Source organism: Muscardinus avellanarius (genome assembly GCF_963383645.1).
Source record: "Muscardinus avellanarius genome assembly, chromosome: X".
NCBI lineage: Eukaryota > Metazoa > Chordata > Mammalia > Rodentia > Gliridae > Muscardinus > Muscardinus avellanarius.
The window spans coordinates 97,056,886-97,071,942 of NC_137792.1; positions in this window are offsets into that span (position 1 = coordinate 97,056,886).

Sequence of the window (15,057 nt, forward strand, 5' to 3'; positions counted from 1 at the left end):
GACCCTGATTTTCTTCTAAAAGTTTATAGTTTATAAAAGATTTATATTTAGGTCTTTTATCTATTTTGAGTTAATGTTTGTATATGGTGTTAGGTAAGGGTCCAATTTTATTCCTTTTCATGTAATTATTAGTTTTCAACAATATTTAGTTAAAAGAGTATTATTTCCTCCACCAAATGTTTGTGGAAACCTTGTCAAAAATAACTTGACAATATATGGAAGAATATATCTCTAGGCTTTTATTTAACTCCAATGGTTTATATATCTGCCTTTAGAACAGTACTACACTGTTTCAATTATTATAGTTTTATAAGGTTTGAAATCAGAAAATATACATCTTCTAGCTTTGTTCTTTTTGGAGATCCTTTTGGGTATCTAGAGTCCATACTCGATATTAGGATAGATTTTTTTCTGAAAAATAAATAAATAAATGTATGATAGTTTCACCTAAAAAAAAGAAAAAAATATTCTCTGGTAAGAAAGAAAGCAAAAAGAAATATTGAAATGTTATTTTTAAGTCATCAAAAGCTTGGTATCAGACAAATGAAACTGTTATGTGAGATTATCATTGTTAATTTTGGATAAATTGCTATAATACTAGATGTCAACCACTAAGCCAAGCATGGGAAGGAGGGATGGGGGGGAACAGGGTGAGCATCTGGTAGGGGCTAACTGGGCGATGTGTGCATGTATGTCTACAAAAGTTTTTTTTTTTGTCCCATTATGATGTATGAAAATAGTGCACCAATAAAAAATTTTTTTAAATAAATTAAAATTATAACTAGAAAGAAAAATAAATAAATAAGAAGACTAAAATATAGTACTGGGGGTATATCTCGGAGGTAAAATGCCCCTGGGTTCCATCCCTAGTACCGCAAAAAAAATTACTCCTATATATCTCTATACTATTTTCTCCATTCTTATAATATTAATATTATATATAATACTAATATTATATATATATACACACATAAAGGGAACAAAATTAACCATATGTTGTTATAATCATGACTTTCTTACCTACTGTCATTTCCTTAAAATATCTCAGCTTTTTCGCCATTCATCTTTATTGTGCTATTATTAGTAGTAAATATATTACATAAACATTACATTTCTTTATGTACCAGCCCCATAAAACATTATATATGCATATACATATATTGCTTTATTTATTTTTGGTACTGGAGGTTAAACTCAAAGGCATTCTACCTCCGAGCTACACCTTCAGTCTTATTTTATTTTTTATTTTGAAACAGGGTCTAAGTCGCTGATGTTGGCCTCGAATCTATGATAATCCTATCTCAGCCTCCCAAGCACTAAGATTACAGGTGTGTGCCACTGTGCTTGGCTTACACATTACATTTATACAACTTCTTTTTTTTTTTTTGGTGCTACTGGGGTTCCTGGAAACCCTTCTATCTCCAGGCTACACTCCCAGACCTATTTTTTTATATTTTTATTTGGAAACAGGGTCTCTTAAGCCAGCGAGACTGGCTTCGAACCTGAGGAATCCTCCTGTCTCCGCCTCCCAAGTGCTACAATTGTTTTTTAAATAATAAAATATACATTAAGAGTGCTTTTATAATTATGCCATTAATTTTTCTTATGTTCTTTGTTCATGTAGATTTTTTTCCATATAGATTCTAACTACTATGTTTGGTCATTTGATTTCCAAGTATTTTATTTGGTTGAGCACTTGCTGCTTTCAAAAATTTCTTGCCTTTGGCTTTCAACATTTTTTACTATGGAAAACTATTTATGTGTCCTTTAGCATTTATTTTACCTGGATTTCATTGAGCTTCCTGAATATGTATGTTATTGCTTTGCCACATGTTTTTTTTTTTGGGGGGGGGGGTTCAACAATTATTTCCTTGAGTAATTTTTCTCCATTCTTTTTATCCTATCCTTCCTGTATCCCAATTATATGTATGTTGGTGTCCTTCATGGTGTTTCAATTAATTCTGAGGTTTTACTTATTTTTGTTTACTCTTCTCTCTGTTATTTGGTTCACATAATTTTTATTGATCTCTCTCCAGATGTAAACTGTATAAAAACTCTTTATCCTGGAAGTTCAAATTTACTTTGAGCCCATTTAGTGAACTTTTTAATTTCAGATATTTTACTTTTCAACTCTGGAATTTCATTTGAATCTTGTTGGAAATTTATCTTTTTGATGATATCCTTTATCTGCTGACATTGTTGCCGCAATACCAATTAATTACTTAATTAATCATGCTTTTCTTTTACTCTATGAACATACTTATAATGGCTACTTTGAAAATTTTTTCTGTTAAATTAGCATGTGCTCACTCTCCCAGGCAGCTTCTATTACCTACCTTTGGGGGCATGTGAGTCATATTTTCCTATTTCTTTGCATGATTTCTAATATTTTATTGGAAACTGGACATTTAAATATTCTAATAACTCTGGGTACTGACTTCTATTTCAGGGCTTCTTATTGTTATTTATTTATTTATTTATTTATTTATTTATTTAAATAATTACTGGCTGTATTACTTCAGTGAAGTCTGATCCATGACTCCACAGTATTTAGTCTTTGACATTGCTCCTCAGGAAGGCAAGGCTTTGGATCTGCCCGCAGTCACACTGGGATCTGTGTTAAGGTAGAGCGCTTTACTATACTTTTTCCTTGCCCTTGCCCAGCTCTTACACTCAACGAATTGCCTACTGGTCCTCCTGTTGTTCACATCAATGTCCTATTATTATACAACTAATCTAAATCACTTCCTGAAGTCAGTGTTTGGTATTTGTTCTGACCCAATGAGGATTCTTCTCCAAACTACTATATAGAACATCAGTTCCTTTGGAAAAAAGAGTGGGAGCTGTTTCAAGATCTGTTTCTTCCCCTTTCCTCATGAAACCTTGAGCTTGGGCTCTTTGAACTAGGCATATCGACAAAGGTAAACTTCTCCTGGAGTGATAACCCCACTCTAGGGGCTAAGTGTTTGCTGGTAGAGAGTGACAGTAACTGAGGTCAACTTGGCTTGCCTAACCTGTTGTGGAATCACCACCTCATAAACCATAGAAAGGGTTATCAAGGTCCCAGTATTCTGTGTGCCATCCCCAAATCACAAGTGGGGGTTAGACAAAAGAAGGGAGTGCCATCTCCTCACTACATTGCCTAGACTTAGCCTCAGCAACATCAAGCTGAGGCAGGATGAGAAACAATGAATGACATTCTGCTCTTCTTGGGAAACATGCCCTTTAGTCATGACCTGAGGTGTAAGTTATCCCCCTATTCTTGGCAACAGAAATCTATAGAGGGCAGAGGGAGAGTACAAGCTTGGTTCAAAATGAACATTTTCTTACCAAATTTTCATAGATTTTCTTAAATCAATTTTCCTACAATATCTGTTTGCCCTTATGACCATTTCCAGAGGCTTTAAATAGTTAGGGTTTTTATACATATAATTTGTACCATCTTAATTGGGGAGAGGGTCAGTGAGGTTACATATGCTGTCAGACCAGAAGTCAATCTCTGAAAATATATTCAAGCATATAAAATTAAATGTATAGGATTTCAAAGAAAATCAGTTAAACTTAAATAGTTTTTAAATTATTTAAAAAATATACTGGTGCCAAGCATGGTGACACAGACCTGTAATCCCAGTACTTAGGAGGTTGAGACAGGAGGATCACAAGTTCAAGGCCAGCCTCAACAACTTAGCAAGACCCTTTTTCAAAATTAAATAAAAAATTAAAGGTCTAGGGGTGTAGCTTCAAGGCAGAATGTCTCTGGGTTCAATCCCAGTACCAAAAATACTCCATACTGATATTAATATATGTATTTTTGTATCAAGGCATTAAGTAAAATACAGTGGCAAAACTTCCAAATGCCATTACTTCAAAATAGTGAAAAAGAAACTGTATTTAAAATATATGTAAAACTAAATATGTAAATATCTCTGATAATTACCAAATTACAGATAGGGTTATTACTACTTTTGTTTGTTACCCACATTTCTAATGAAAGAAAATGCTATATTTCAATTAGAGATTAGTGAAGATGAAGATTTAAGTATTTATCTCACAAATTCATAGGCCTCCTGAATTATATTTGGGAACTCTTTGAGAAATCTATAGACCACAGTTTCAGAATCTCCATTTTAAATTCTCTTTCAGATATGAAGAAAGGTTGAGGTGTCCTCAGGGTCCTTATCTTCTATGATCAAGCACAACTAAAGTCAAACTAAAATTTAGGCCATTACAAAGTCTAATACCTTCCTTAACTCTCCTAGCCTTCGTATCTTCTTCATCTACACAAGAAAAATCATTATCTGTATTTTAATAATTTTATCATTATTGTGAGTCTTTTTTCTTCTACCTAGCCAATCCATCTTCTCTCTCTGAAATGGCTAGAAATGTTTCTGTTGAAATTCTCCATTCTTGTTACCATGGCCACCTTATGCATTCCATCTTTAGACCTCTTCACTGAGTCCCAAATTGCTTGCTATCGAAAATGGAACCTTATTATCCTTATCTGAGAAACTCACTGTCGCATCACTTTAATTCTTGCTCTTATTTCTTCTCCTCCCACAGGGTTGGCCCAGGATGTGACATGTGCATTCCATGGCTATGAACATAAAGCACTTAGTTCTCTCTCAATGGAAAGTCCTAGCACAAGGATCCAAGATAAAGCTGCTTTTGTCACAGGCTCTAAGAGATGTCACTCTGGACCAATTCATACTGCCATTCTCTTTTGTTACTTTGAGGTGTCATGGGTATTTGGGAGACATTTATCCTGATCTTTTACTTAATCATTGTTCATCTAACAAGCTACTTCTCTTCCCTTCCAAATCCTTCCTTAAAATGTCTCTGTTTTTGAAAGGTCCTCAACTTTCTTTTACTTCTGGAGAAAACCAGCGATGAACTCATAACTCTGTCAGTTCGGGTCCCCAGAATATTTTTTTAGTCCATCCTTATGAAACAGATAAGTTCAACTTATAGGAGTCTACCCTAGTTCCTTCCTTAAAATTTCAAACTAAATAGAAGTCTGCATATATGTACTAATTTCTTAGACTATTACATGTCCATATCTTAGTCTTACACTTTTACTCTTTGGCCACAATTTGCAGGGTATTTAAGGATGGTTAAAAATAGAAAAATGTAATGTGCACAGGTAAGTGATAGGGAGAACAATAAATGATTCTACCTAACCTTCTACAGGTAATGGTAGTCTTTATTTCAAGTGTTTGTGTGTGGGGTATATTATAGGAGACTGACCTTGGGAGAGTTCTACCTCTGAGCCACACCCCCAGGCCTATTTTAATTTAGTTTTTCATTTTGAAACAAGGTGTTGCTAATTTGCCAGGAGGATCTCTATGATCTTCCTGGCTCAGCCCCATAAATACTGAAATTACAAGTGTGTGACACCATGCCTGACTATTCTTTCTTCCTTCTTTTCCTATCTTTCCATTCAAACTTAGCTAGTATTTCCCCTCTAATATCTGGAGTCCCACTGGTATCCTTTGTGTTTCCTAGTTTGGGCATATTAGAGGAAACATATGCATCTTCTCCTTCTGTGCTTGGCTGATCTCACTTAACATAATGTTCTCCAGGGCTTTCAATCTGCTTGCAAATGATATAATTTTGTTCTTTTTTATAGCTGAATAGAATTCCATTGTGTGTATTTCCCACAGTTTTGCTATCCATTCATCTGTTGATGGTGATCTGGGCTGGTTCCATATTTTTGCTATTACAAATTGTGCTGCTATGAACATAGGTATGCATATGTTGCTGTATTTCTCTGAATTCAACCCCTTTGGAAAGATACCTAGGAGTGGTATAGCTGGATCATATGGTGGATCTATTCCCACCTTTCTTAGGAATCTCCACACAGATCTCCATAGTGGTTGAACTAGTTTGCATTCCCACCAACAGCGTAAAAGAGTTCCTCTTTCCCCACATCCTTGCCAGCATTTGTTGTTGTTTGATTTCTTTATGCTTGCCACTCTGACTGGGGTTAGATGAAATCTCAGTGTAGTTTTAATTTGCATCTCCCTGATGGCCAGTGATGAAGAACATCTTTTCATGTATCCATTGGCCCTTTGTATCTCTTCTTTTGTGAAGTGACTATTTAGTTCATTAGCCCATTTCTTGATTGGGTTGTTTGTTTTGCTAGTGTAGAGTCTTTTGAGCTCTTTGTATATTCTGGATATTAGCCCCCTATCAGAATGGCGGATGGTAAAGATTCTTTCCAATTCTGTAGGCTTCCTCTTTAGGTTATTGATAGTTTCCTTTGATGAGAAGAAACTTTTTGGTTTGATGCTATCCCACTTGTTTATTCTTGCTTTAATTTCCTGAGCTTTGGAGGTTTTGTTGAGAAAGTTACTGCCTGTGCCAATATGTTGTAGTGTTGAACCTATGTTCTCCTCTACTAACTTCACAGACTCAGGTCTAATTTCTAAGTCTTTGATCCATCTTGAGTTGATTCCTGTGTTTGGTGAGATATAGGGGTTTAGATTCATCTTTTTACAAATGGATAGCCAGTTCTCCCAGCACCACTTGTTGAAAAGGCTGTCTTTTCTCCAGCGTATGTGTTTTGCCCCTTTGTCAAAGATTAATTGACTAAAGGTGTGTGGATTTGTTTCTGTATCTTCTATTCTAATCCACTGGTCAGTATATCTGTTTTTGTGCCAGTACCATGCTGTTTTTACTACTATTGCTCTATAGTATTGTTTGAAGTCTGGGATTGTAATGCCTCCTGCATGTTTCTTATTATTGAGGATTGCTTTGGCTATCCTAGGTCTTTTCTTTCTCCATATGAAGTTCATGATTGATTTTTCTAGGTCTCTGAAGAATGTCACTGGTATTTTAATGGGAATTGCATTAAACCTATAGATCAGTTTTGGCAGAATGGCCATTTTGATGATATTTATTCTGCCTATCCATGAGCACGGGAGATCTTTCCATCTTCCAAGGTCTTCTTCAATTTCTTTCTTTAATGTTTTATAGTTTTTGTTGTAGAGATCTTTTACATCTTGGGTTAGGTTTATTCCTAGGTATTTTATTGGTTTTGAGGTTATAGTGAATGGAATTGTTTTCTTTGTTTCTTTCATTGTGGATTCGTTGTTGGCATAAAGAAAAGCCACAGATTTCTTTAGGTTGATTTTGTAGCCTGCGACTTTGATGAATTTGTCAATCCGCTCCAGAAGTCTTTTGGTTGAGTTCTTTGGGTCTTCCAGATAAAGGATCATGTCATCTGCGAATAAGGATAATTTTAATTCCTCTCTTCCTATATGAATTCCTTTGATTTCCTTCTCTTGTCTGATTGCTGCAGCAAGAGTCTCAAGGACTATATTGAAAAGGAGTGGTGATAGTGGGCATCCTTGTCTTGTTCCTGACTGTAGTGGAAATTCTTGCAGTTTTTCCCCATTCAATATAATGTTGGCTTTGGGTTTACAGTATATTGCCTTAATGATGTTGAAGTACTTTCCTTCTATCCCAATTTTTTGCAGTGTTTTTAACATAAATGGGTGTTGGATTTTGTCGAATGTTTTTTCAGCATCTATTGCTATGATGATGTGGTTTTTGTTCTTGGCTCTATTTATGTGGTGAATAACATGTATTGATTTGCGTATGTTGAACCAGCCTTGTTTTTCTGGGATGAAACCGACTTGGTCATGATGTATTATTTTCTTGATATAGTTTTGAATGCGTATAGCTAATATATTGTTTAAAATTTTTGCATCTATGTTCATTAAGGATATTGGTCTGTAGTTTTCCTTTCTTGAGGTGTCTTTATTTGGATTGGGGATTAATGTGATACTGGCTTCATAGAAGGAATTTGGGAGAGTTCCATCTCTTTCAACTTCCCGGAACATATTGTGTAGTATTGGTATTAGTTGTTCACTGAAGGTTTTGTAGAATTCTGCTGGAAACCCATCTGGGCCTGGGCTTTTCTTTGGTGGAAGAAGTTTTATTGCCGTTTCTATTTCTTTGATTGTTATTGGTTGGTTTAGGCTTGCTATGTCCTCTTGGCTGAGTGTAGGAAGGTTAACTGTGCTTAGAAATCTATCAATTTCTTCCAGGTTTTCAAGTCTATTGGAGTATAAATTTTTAAAGTAATTTCTGATAATCTTTTGAATTTCTTCACTATCTGTGGTGATATCTCCTTTTTCATTTCTAATTTTCATAATTTGAGTTGATTCTCTTTTTCTTTTGCTTAGGTTGGCCAGGGGTTTATCAATTCTATTAATCTTTTCAAAGAACCAACTTTTTGTTTTATTGATTCTTTGAATTGTTTTTTTGTTCTCTATTTCATTTATTTCTGCTCTAATTTTGATGATTTCTTGCCTTCTGTGGGTTTGGGAATAGACTGTTTCAGAATTTCTAGATCCTTGAGTTGTGTCATTAGGTTCTTTACTTGGTGGTTTTCCGCCCTTTTTATGTGGGCACTCAATGCAATAAACTTTCCTCTTAGTACTGCCTTCATGGTGTCCCATAGATTTTGGTAGGTTGTGTCTCTGTTTTCATTTGTTTCCATAAATTTCTTTATTTCTTCCCTAATTTCTGCTCTTACCCATTCATCATTCAATGGTGTATCATTCATTCTTCATGAATTTGAGTACTTTCTTTCGAGTTTCCTGTTGTTGATTTCTACTTTTATTCCGTTGTGGTCTGAAAAGATGCAAGGAATTATATAACATTTTTTGAATTTGCTGGTATTTTCTTTGTGTCCCAGGATGTGATCTATTTTGGAGAAGGTTCCATGGGCTGCTGAGAAGAAAGTGTATTCTGTAGTTCCTGGTTGAAATAATCTGAAAATGTCTATTAGGTCCATTTGGTTTATGTTTTCCTTTAGTTCTATAGTGTCTTTACTCATCTTTTGCCTTGAAGATCGATCCAGTGGTGTGAGTGGCGTATTAAAGTCTCCCAGAATTATTGTATTTGGGTCTACTTGGGATCTTATGTCCAGAAGGGTTTGTTTTACAAATGTGGTTGCACCCACATTTGGGGAATAAATATTAACATCATTATATCTTCTTGGTGTATTGTTCCTTTTAATAAAAGGAAGTGTCCTGATTTGTCTCTTTTGATGCGTTTTAGTTTAAAGTCTGTTTTGTTGGATATCAGGGTTGCTACCCCTGCTCTTTTTTGGTCACTGGTGGCATGGTATATCTTTTTCCATCCTTTCACGTTCAGCCTGTGAATGTCTTTGGCTGTGAGGTGAGTTTCTTGCAGACACCATATATTTGGGTTATGTTTCCTAATCCACATTGCCAGTCTATGTCTTTTGATTGGTGAGTTAAGTCCTTTGACATTAAGAGATATTATTGAAATATGATTTTTGTTTTCTGCCATTTTGTGTTCTGTCTACTCTTGGGTGGTGTGATCTTTCTTCTTTACTTAAATGGCCCACTTATTAACTTCCTCTCTTCTCTGATTCTGAAGTCTGCTTCTTTTTTCTTCCTTATGATTTATTTCTTTAAGAATTTTCTCTAGTGTTGGCTTTGAATTCATGAATTTTTTGAGATTCTGTTTATCTTGAAAGACTTTGGTTTCACCATTGATCTTGAATAGTAGTTTTGCTGGATAGATTAGTTTGGGTTGGAAGTTATTTTCTTCCAGGGTCTGAATCACATCGTACCAGTCTCTCCTGCATTCCTGACCTGGGTTGTATAGTCTGGGGTAATTCTTATTGTTTTGCCTCTATATGTTACCCGTCTTTTTGTTCTCACTGCTTTTAAGATTCCTTCCTTAGCGTCTATATTGGTCATTTTGGTTATTATGTGGCGTGGAGTGGTTTTTCTTTGGTCCTGTCTCAGTGGAGTTCTGTATGCCTACTGGACATGAAGGTCCAAGTCTCTTTCCATATTTGGAAGATTCTCTGAGATTATTTCCTTGAAGATATTACAGATGCCCTTGGTCTGTACCTCTATCCCTTCCTCAATGCCTATTATCCGTAAATTAGGACACTTCATATTATCCCATAATTGCTTGATGTTTAGGTTTTGTTGCTGTAAAGATTTCAGTATATCGCTGACTGTGTTTTTGGTTTGAGATGTACTGTCTTCTAATATTGATATTCTGTTTTACATTTCATCTAATCTTCCAGAATTTCTTTCTATTGCTGTCTTCATTTCACTTATTGCCTCTTTCATTTCATTCCAGACCTCTTCTGATTCTTTTTTAGTGTTTCTAATTCACCTTTAACCTCCTCTATACTTGTTTTAAATCCTTTCATCATATTGAACATCAAGATTCTGAACTCCCCTTCTTGCATTTCTAGTAGGTCAGTATTCGTGATTTCTGCTGTCTCTTCATAATTCCTGGTTCTCATATTTATAGCGTTCTCTGTCCTGTTTTTCTGATTTCTACCCATCATTCGTGAGTATTATGCTTAGTCTAATCTTAATATTAGGAAATTAGGGGTATTGGCAAGTCAGCAGAGCCTTTCCAGTGTTGAGGGTGGGTGATGTGGGAGGAGCTGGGGTGATTGGTAAAGGAGTTGGATTAGGTAGAGGATATGTTTAGGTTGAGAAAGACTTTAAGTATGATAAGGTTATATCTTGCTAGGAATGAGAGAGAGTTAACTAGTAGGACTCTTGTTGTTAGTAGAGTAATTATGGATATAAGAAATACTTTGAGTATTAAACCAGGAGGTATATTATGGGGAAAAGTTTTTGGGGAAAAACGTATGTAGGTTAGTGTGGGAAGGTTTGTAAATAGGGGTGATGGAAGGAGCAGAAAAACATAAAAAAAATCCACACAAGATATCAAGACTATTGTGTAATTCAAGAAAAAGAAAGGAAAACTAAATCAAAGGAGGCGAACGAAAAAAAGCAGGGAAAGAGGAAGAAAGAGGAAAAAAGAACAAGAGTAAAATAAAAGGAACTATCTGCTGTGTGATATGAGAAAATAAGGTAAACTATCCAATATATATATAAAAAACAAGTTAAAGTAAAAGAAGTGTGGGTTAAGAAAAAAACATAAAAAAGCAATATCCATACCAAAACAAAAGCACTGTAAAAGCAAAATAAAACAGAACATCCACATTAAAAGTAAAACAAACAGTCCTACTTATTTATGCATATAGGGTCAGGTCCATATATTATGTGCGTATCTGATTGCTTTGGTAGCTTTCAGAATATAATCCAATGTCTCTTAGTTTTCTTTGTACTCTATTTTTATCTTCTTAGGTCACTCTGGGTGTTTGGATACCTTTCTCTCCATTAACTGCTTTAGGTTTATGTGTCCGGATGTCTGGGTTCAATGTTATTTGATTCTGTACAATTCACAGGTTCTATGAAATTCCAACCTGTAGTCAGCCCCTCTGCACTCACCACCCTAGACTCCTGCCTGTGCTTCCCTACAGCAGGGGTGGAGGATGACCAAAGTATTATTGGAACCTCCCCCTGAGGTCCTGTGCAGATATTGTGGCCCGATGGATTTTCCTGTGTCTCTGGAAATTCCAGCTGGGCTAGCCGGTGTGGTCCCAAGGTGTACCCTGGGCAAAGGGATGCCGGTTCCTAGATGCCCACACTTACTGCCAGAGCTCTGCCTATTCCGAGAGTGCAGACTGGGTGCGCTGCTAATACTGGACCCAGGTGTGAGTGGATGCAGCTGCCTATTGCTGCTGGTATGCTCTTCCAAGGTGTATTGAGCTGTGTTCTCGCTTAGAACTAAGCATCTGGCTACCGGGCGTGTGGGAACACCCAGCGGTGGGCCAGGGGTGCAGGATAGGTGCTCACGGGTCCAGGTGCACAGGCAGTGCGCGGTGTCCAGCAATGGTCTCTGCCTCCTGCGGGACATAGAAGGTGGGGGTGCCCCAAGGGGATTTCCAGGGCACACAGGGCTTTCGCAGCCTGGAAAGCAGGCTCTGGCAAGGTGGCGGGGGCTAGACACACAGGCAGGCTCCGATTTAGGGGTGGCAGTGGCGCAGGCACTGACTGCTAGCAGGGGACCGGCGTGCAGACAAGGTGCACGAGGAGAGTGCTGTGTCAGAACTGGCTTGGGCCAGTGCTGGGGTTTGGAACTGCGGCGCACACTAGGACCCGCACTTTCCCTGGGCATGCTCAGGTACCTGACTTCCTTGGTTCAGGCTTCTGTTGGAGACTTTGTGTTGTGATCCAGTCACTAGTGAGCACACAGAATTCTGATGTGTATGCTGCTCGCTGCTTAAGATGAGTTCCTAGGTGCGTTTTCAGTCCCGAATTATCTTGCCACGGTAATTTCAGGCAGGCAGCCGCGCAAGCAGTTGCGCAAGCAGTCGCGCAAGCAGCCCGCCGCCACTTGCAAGCAGCCCGCCGCCGTCGCCGCCACCGCTGCTGCCGCCGCCACCGCCACCGGGCGTTCCGATAGTATCTGCAGCAGGTCCGGTGTCCGATCTTTGTTCTTCTTCTTCTTCAAGTTCAGGGTTCTGCCGAGGTACCTGGATCTGTTTTGGTTCCTGGTATGTATTTATTTTGTTGATTAAGACACTGCTTTCTAAGTTTTTTAACTTTATTTGCTTCAGCTACTGAGAAGTGCTGTGTCCCTCAGTCGCCATTTTGAAAAAAAAACGGAGCACTCCATTTTGCAACAATTATCTCTATACTTTTCCTCATCTAAACATTTCCTCTGGGCCCTAGAGTTCAGCTACGTTTCCAGGACGTCAAAATATGAAGGCTGGGTCTTACAGATAAAAGAAGGATATTTAATCATCTCCAAGAATTAACCACACCATATTTTTAATGACACTAATAAAGTCAATAAAATTGGATAGTCTAATTGTCTGTCTCCCAAAAGAAATGTCCTTAGTACTCTCTTTACACATCTACCATTACCTGGGTAATTTAGGCAAAAAGCCTCTGCTTTTACATGAATTACCTTGGATTGTTATGTGGTTGTTTTCAGGCTGAATTGTCTGGATTGATATAGTGTGGGTCCATGAAAGAAAAGCAGGCTGCCTTCAAATAGATGTGGGAGTGGGATTTTATGCATTAGGTGCATGTCATTCATCACTGCTGCCTTTGATGTTTACAAAGACTACCTTTTGTAGAGAGCACAGAAGATGTGGTACACAGAAGCACTTAGGGATCTTTACACCCAAATCTAAATTATTATAATGGGATGCAGGTTACTCTATAGGCTTTGATGAAGAAATACACATCCTAGACCAAATAATTTAGTGATTCTGGCTTCGGTCCTGTGTTAGTTACGTTCTGGAAACATATTGCGTATCTTATCAACAAATATGCACAATGTTAGCAACAAATGGAAATAGAAAACAAAACTCGTTTATTAAGTGTATTAAAAATAAGATGATGAGATGACCTATACTTGGTCCAGTTTATATCATCTTTGTATAGAAACCTTTAAATAGGTGTTCAAGTAAACAGGAAAAATCCCATATTGGGGTCTAGCCAAGGGCCAAGTTATGCTGCATCTAGTTAAAAGAAAGCCATGAAGGTATTTGAATGTTTTGAAAATGACAAGGTTTAAACTAAACCAAGAGGTGCACTTTTGTGAAAAACAACATGTGAACAAAGAATTCACAAGTGGTCTCTATGGATTTTGAGCCCTCTGGTCCTGAACTTGAAAGAAAAATTTGGAGAGAGGTTAAGATTATGAGCAGAAGCCTGTTGGTTTCAGGAATACCCCCGTAGCTTTGCAACACTTGCCAGACTTGGACTAGAAACCATACAAAATATTAAGGAACATCCCTTTCTTGTCAATTTTGACCAGGATAAGTGTTCCATAACATGAAAGCTTTTATTCAATAGCAGTTTTATCTGCTATATGCTTTTACATTATTAATAATCTTATATTTAACAAACATCAATTTTGAAATGTAGTTTTCAAATACACACACATCTTCCAATAATGACATACTAGATAATGTTTTGTGCAGTTAGACCGTGTATTAAATATGACCTCAACAACATACATATAGTTGTTTAACACTAGAAACTATAATAAATAGTGAAAGTAGCAGTCAAATTGAGTCCTGGAGTATAGACGGACTCATATGACTCATTATTTGAAGTTGAATGATCATGACATTAACAATGGCATCTTAAAGCCATGTTAGGGATTGAATTAGGTTGAAAAATATACAAACATTTCATCTTTTCAGCTGGTTCTAGAGATTCTAGGTACCACTAATTATAACAACAAGGAATGAACATGTGGTCACATGGTCTTCTGGTTAATTTGTATTTAAAATGAGTAACACCATTTAGAATCATTCATATTTCTGAGAAAGACTGTTAAGTCCTATTCAGTTGGAGACGTCTGTGAAGATATCTTAAGAGTATTCTTTTCAGCTACTTTTAAAATTTACAAAAACATTAAAAGAGAAAAGGCAATAATAACAGATGTGGCCAACCTCATTGTCTCTTAGGAGTGGGGGTATTCGTGTTCATGGATGCATACTGAGGTAAGATGATAGAGGAAGTGATTCAAAATGAAGAGTTTTCAGAACTATAGAGGAAGGAATCAGTTTTATATAGTATAGCCTTATAATTATTTGCCCAGTATTATGCTATTATTTGTGGCTTTCACACCATCATTTTAATTTATAACTTGCTCAGCAAATGTGGCCTTGAATTTAAGCTTTCAGAGGCCATTAAAATTCTCCATTTTTATTTTATTTTATTTTATTTTTTTGTGGTACTGGGGGTGGAACCCAGAGGCTTTATACCTCCGGGCTATATTCCCAGACCTATTTTATATATTTTTTGGAAACAGGGTCTCACTAAGTTGCTGAGAGCCTCATCAGTAGCTGAGGCTGGCTTCGAACCCGTGCGATACTCCTGTCTCAGCCTCCCAAGCGCGGGGATTACAAGCGTGCACCACCACGCCCAGCTAAAATTCTCCATTTTAATCTGCCATATGGCCCAGCTATACTACTCCTCATTCTTTCTGAAAGAATTAAAGAGAATTCTATAGTGATACATGCATATCCATGTATATAGTGGCACAATTTACAGTGGCCAAATTATGAAACCAACCTAGATGTCTATCAACAGATGAATTGAAAATGAAAATGTGGTATATACAAAAAATAAAGATTTACTTGACCATAAAGCAGAACCAAATTATGCCATTTGC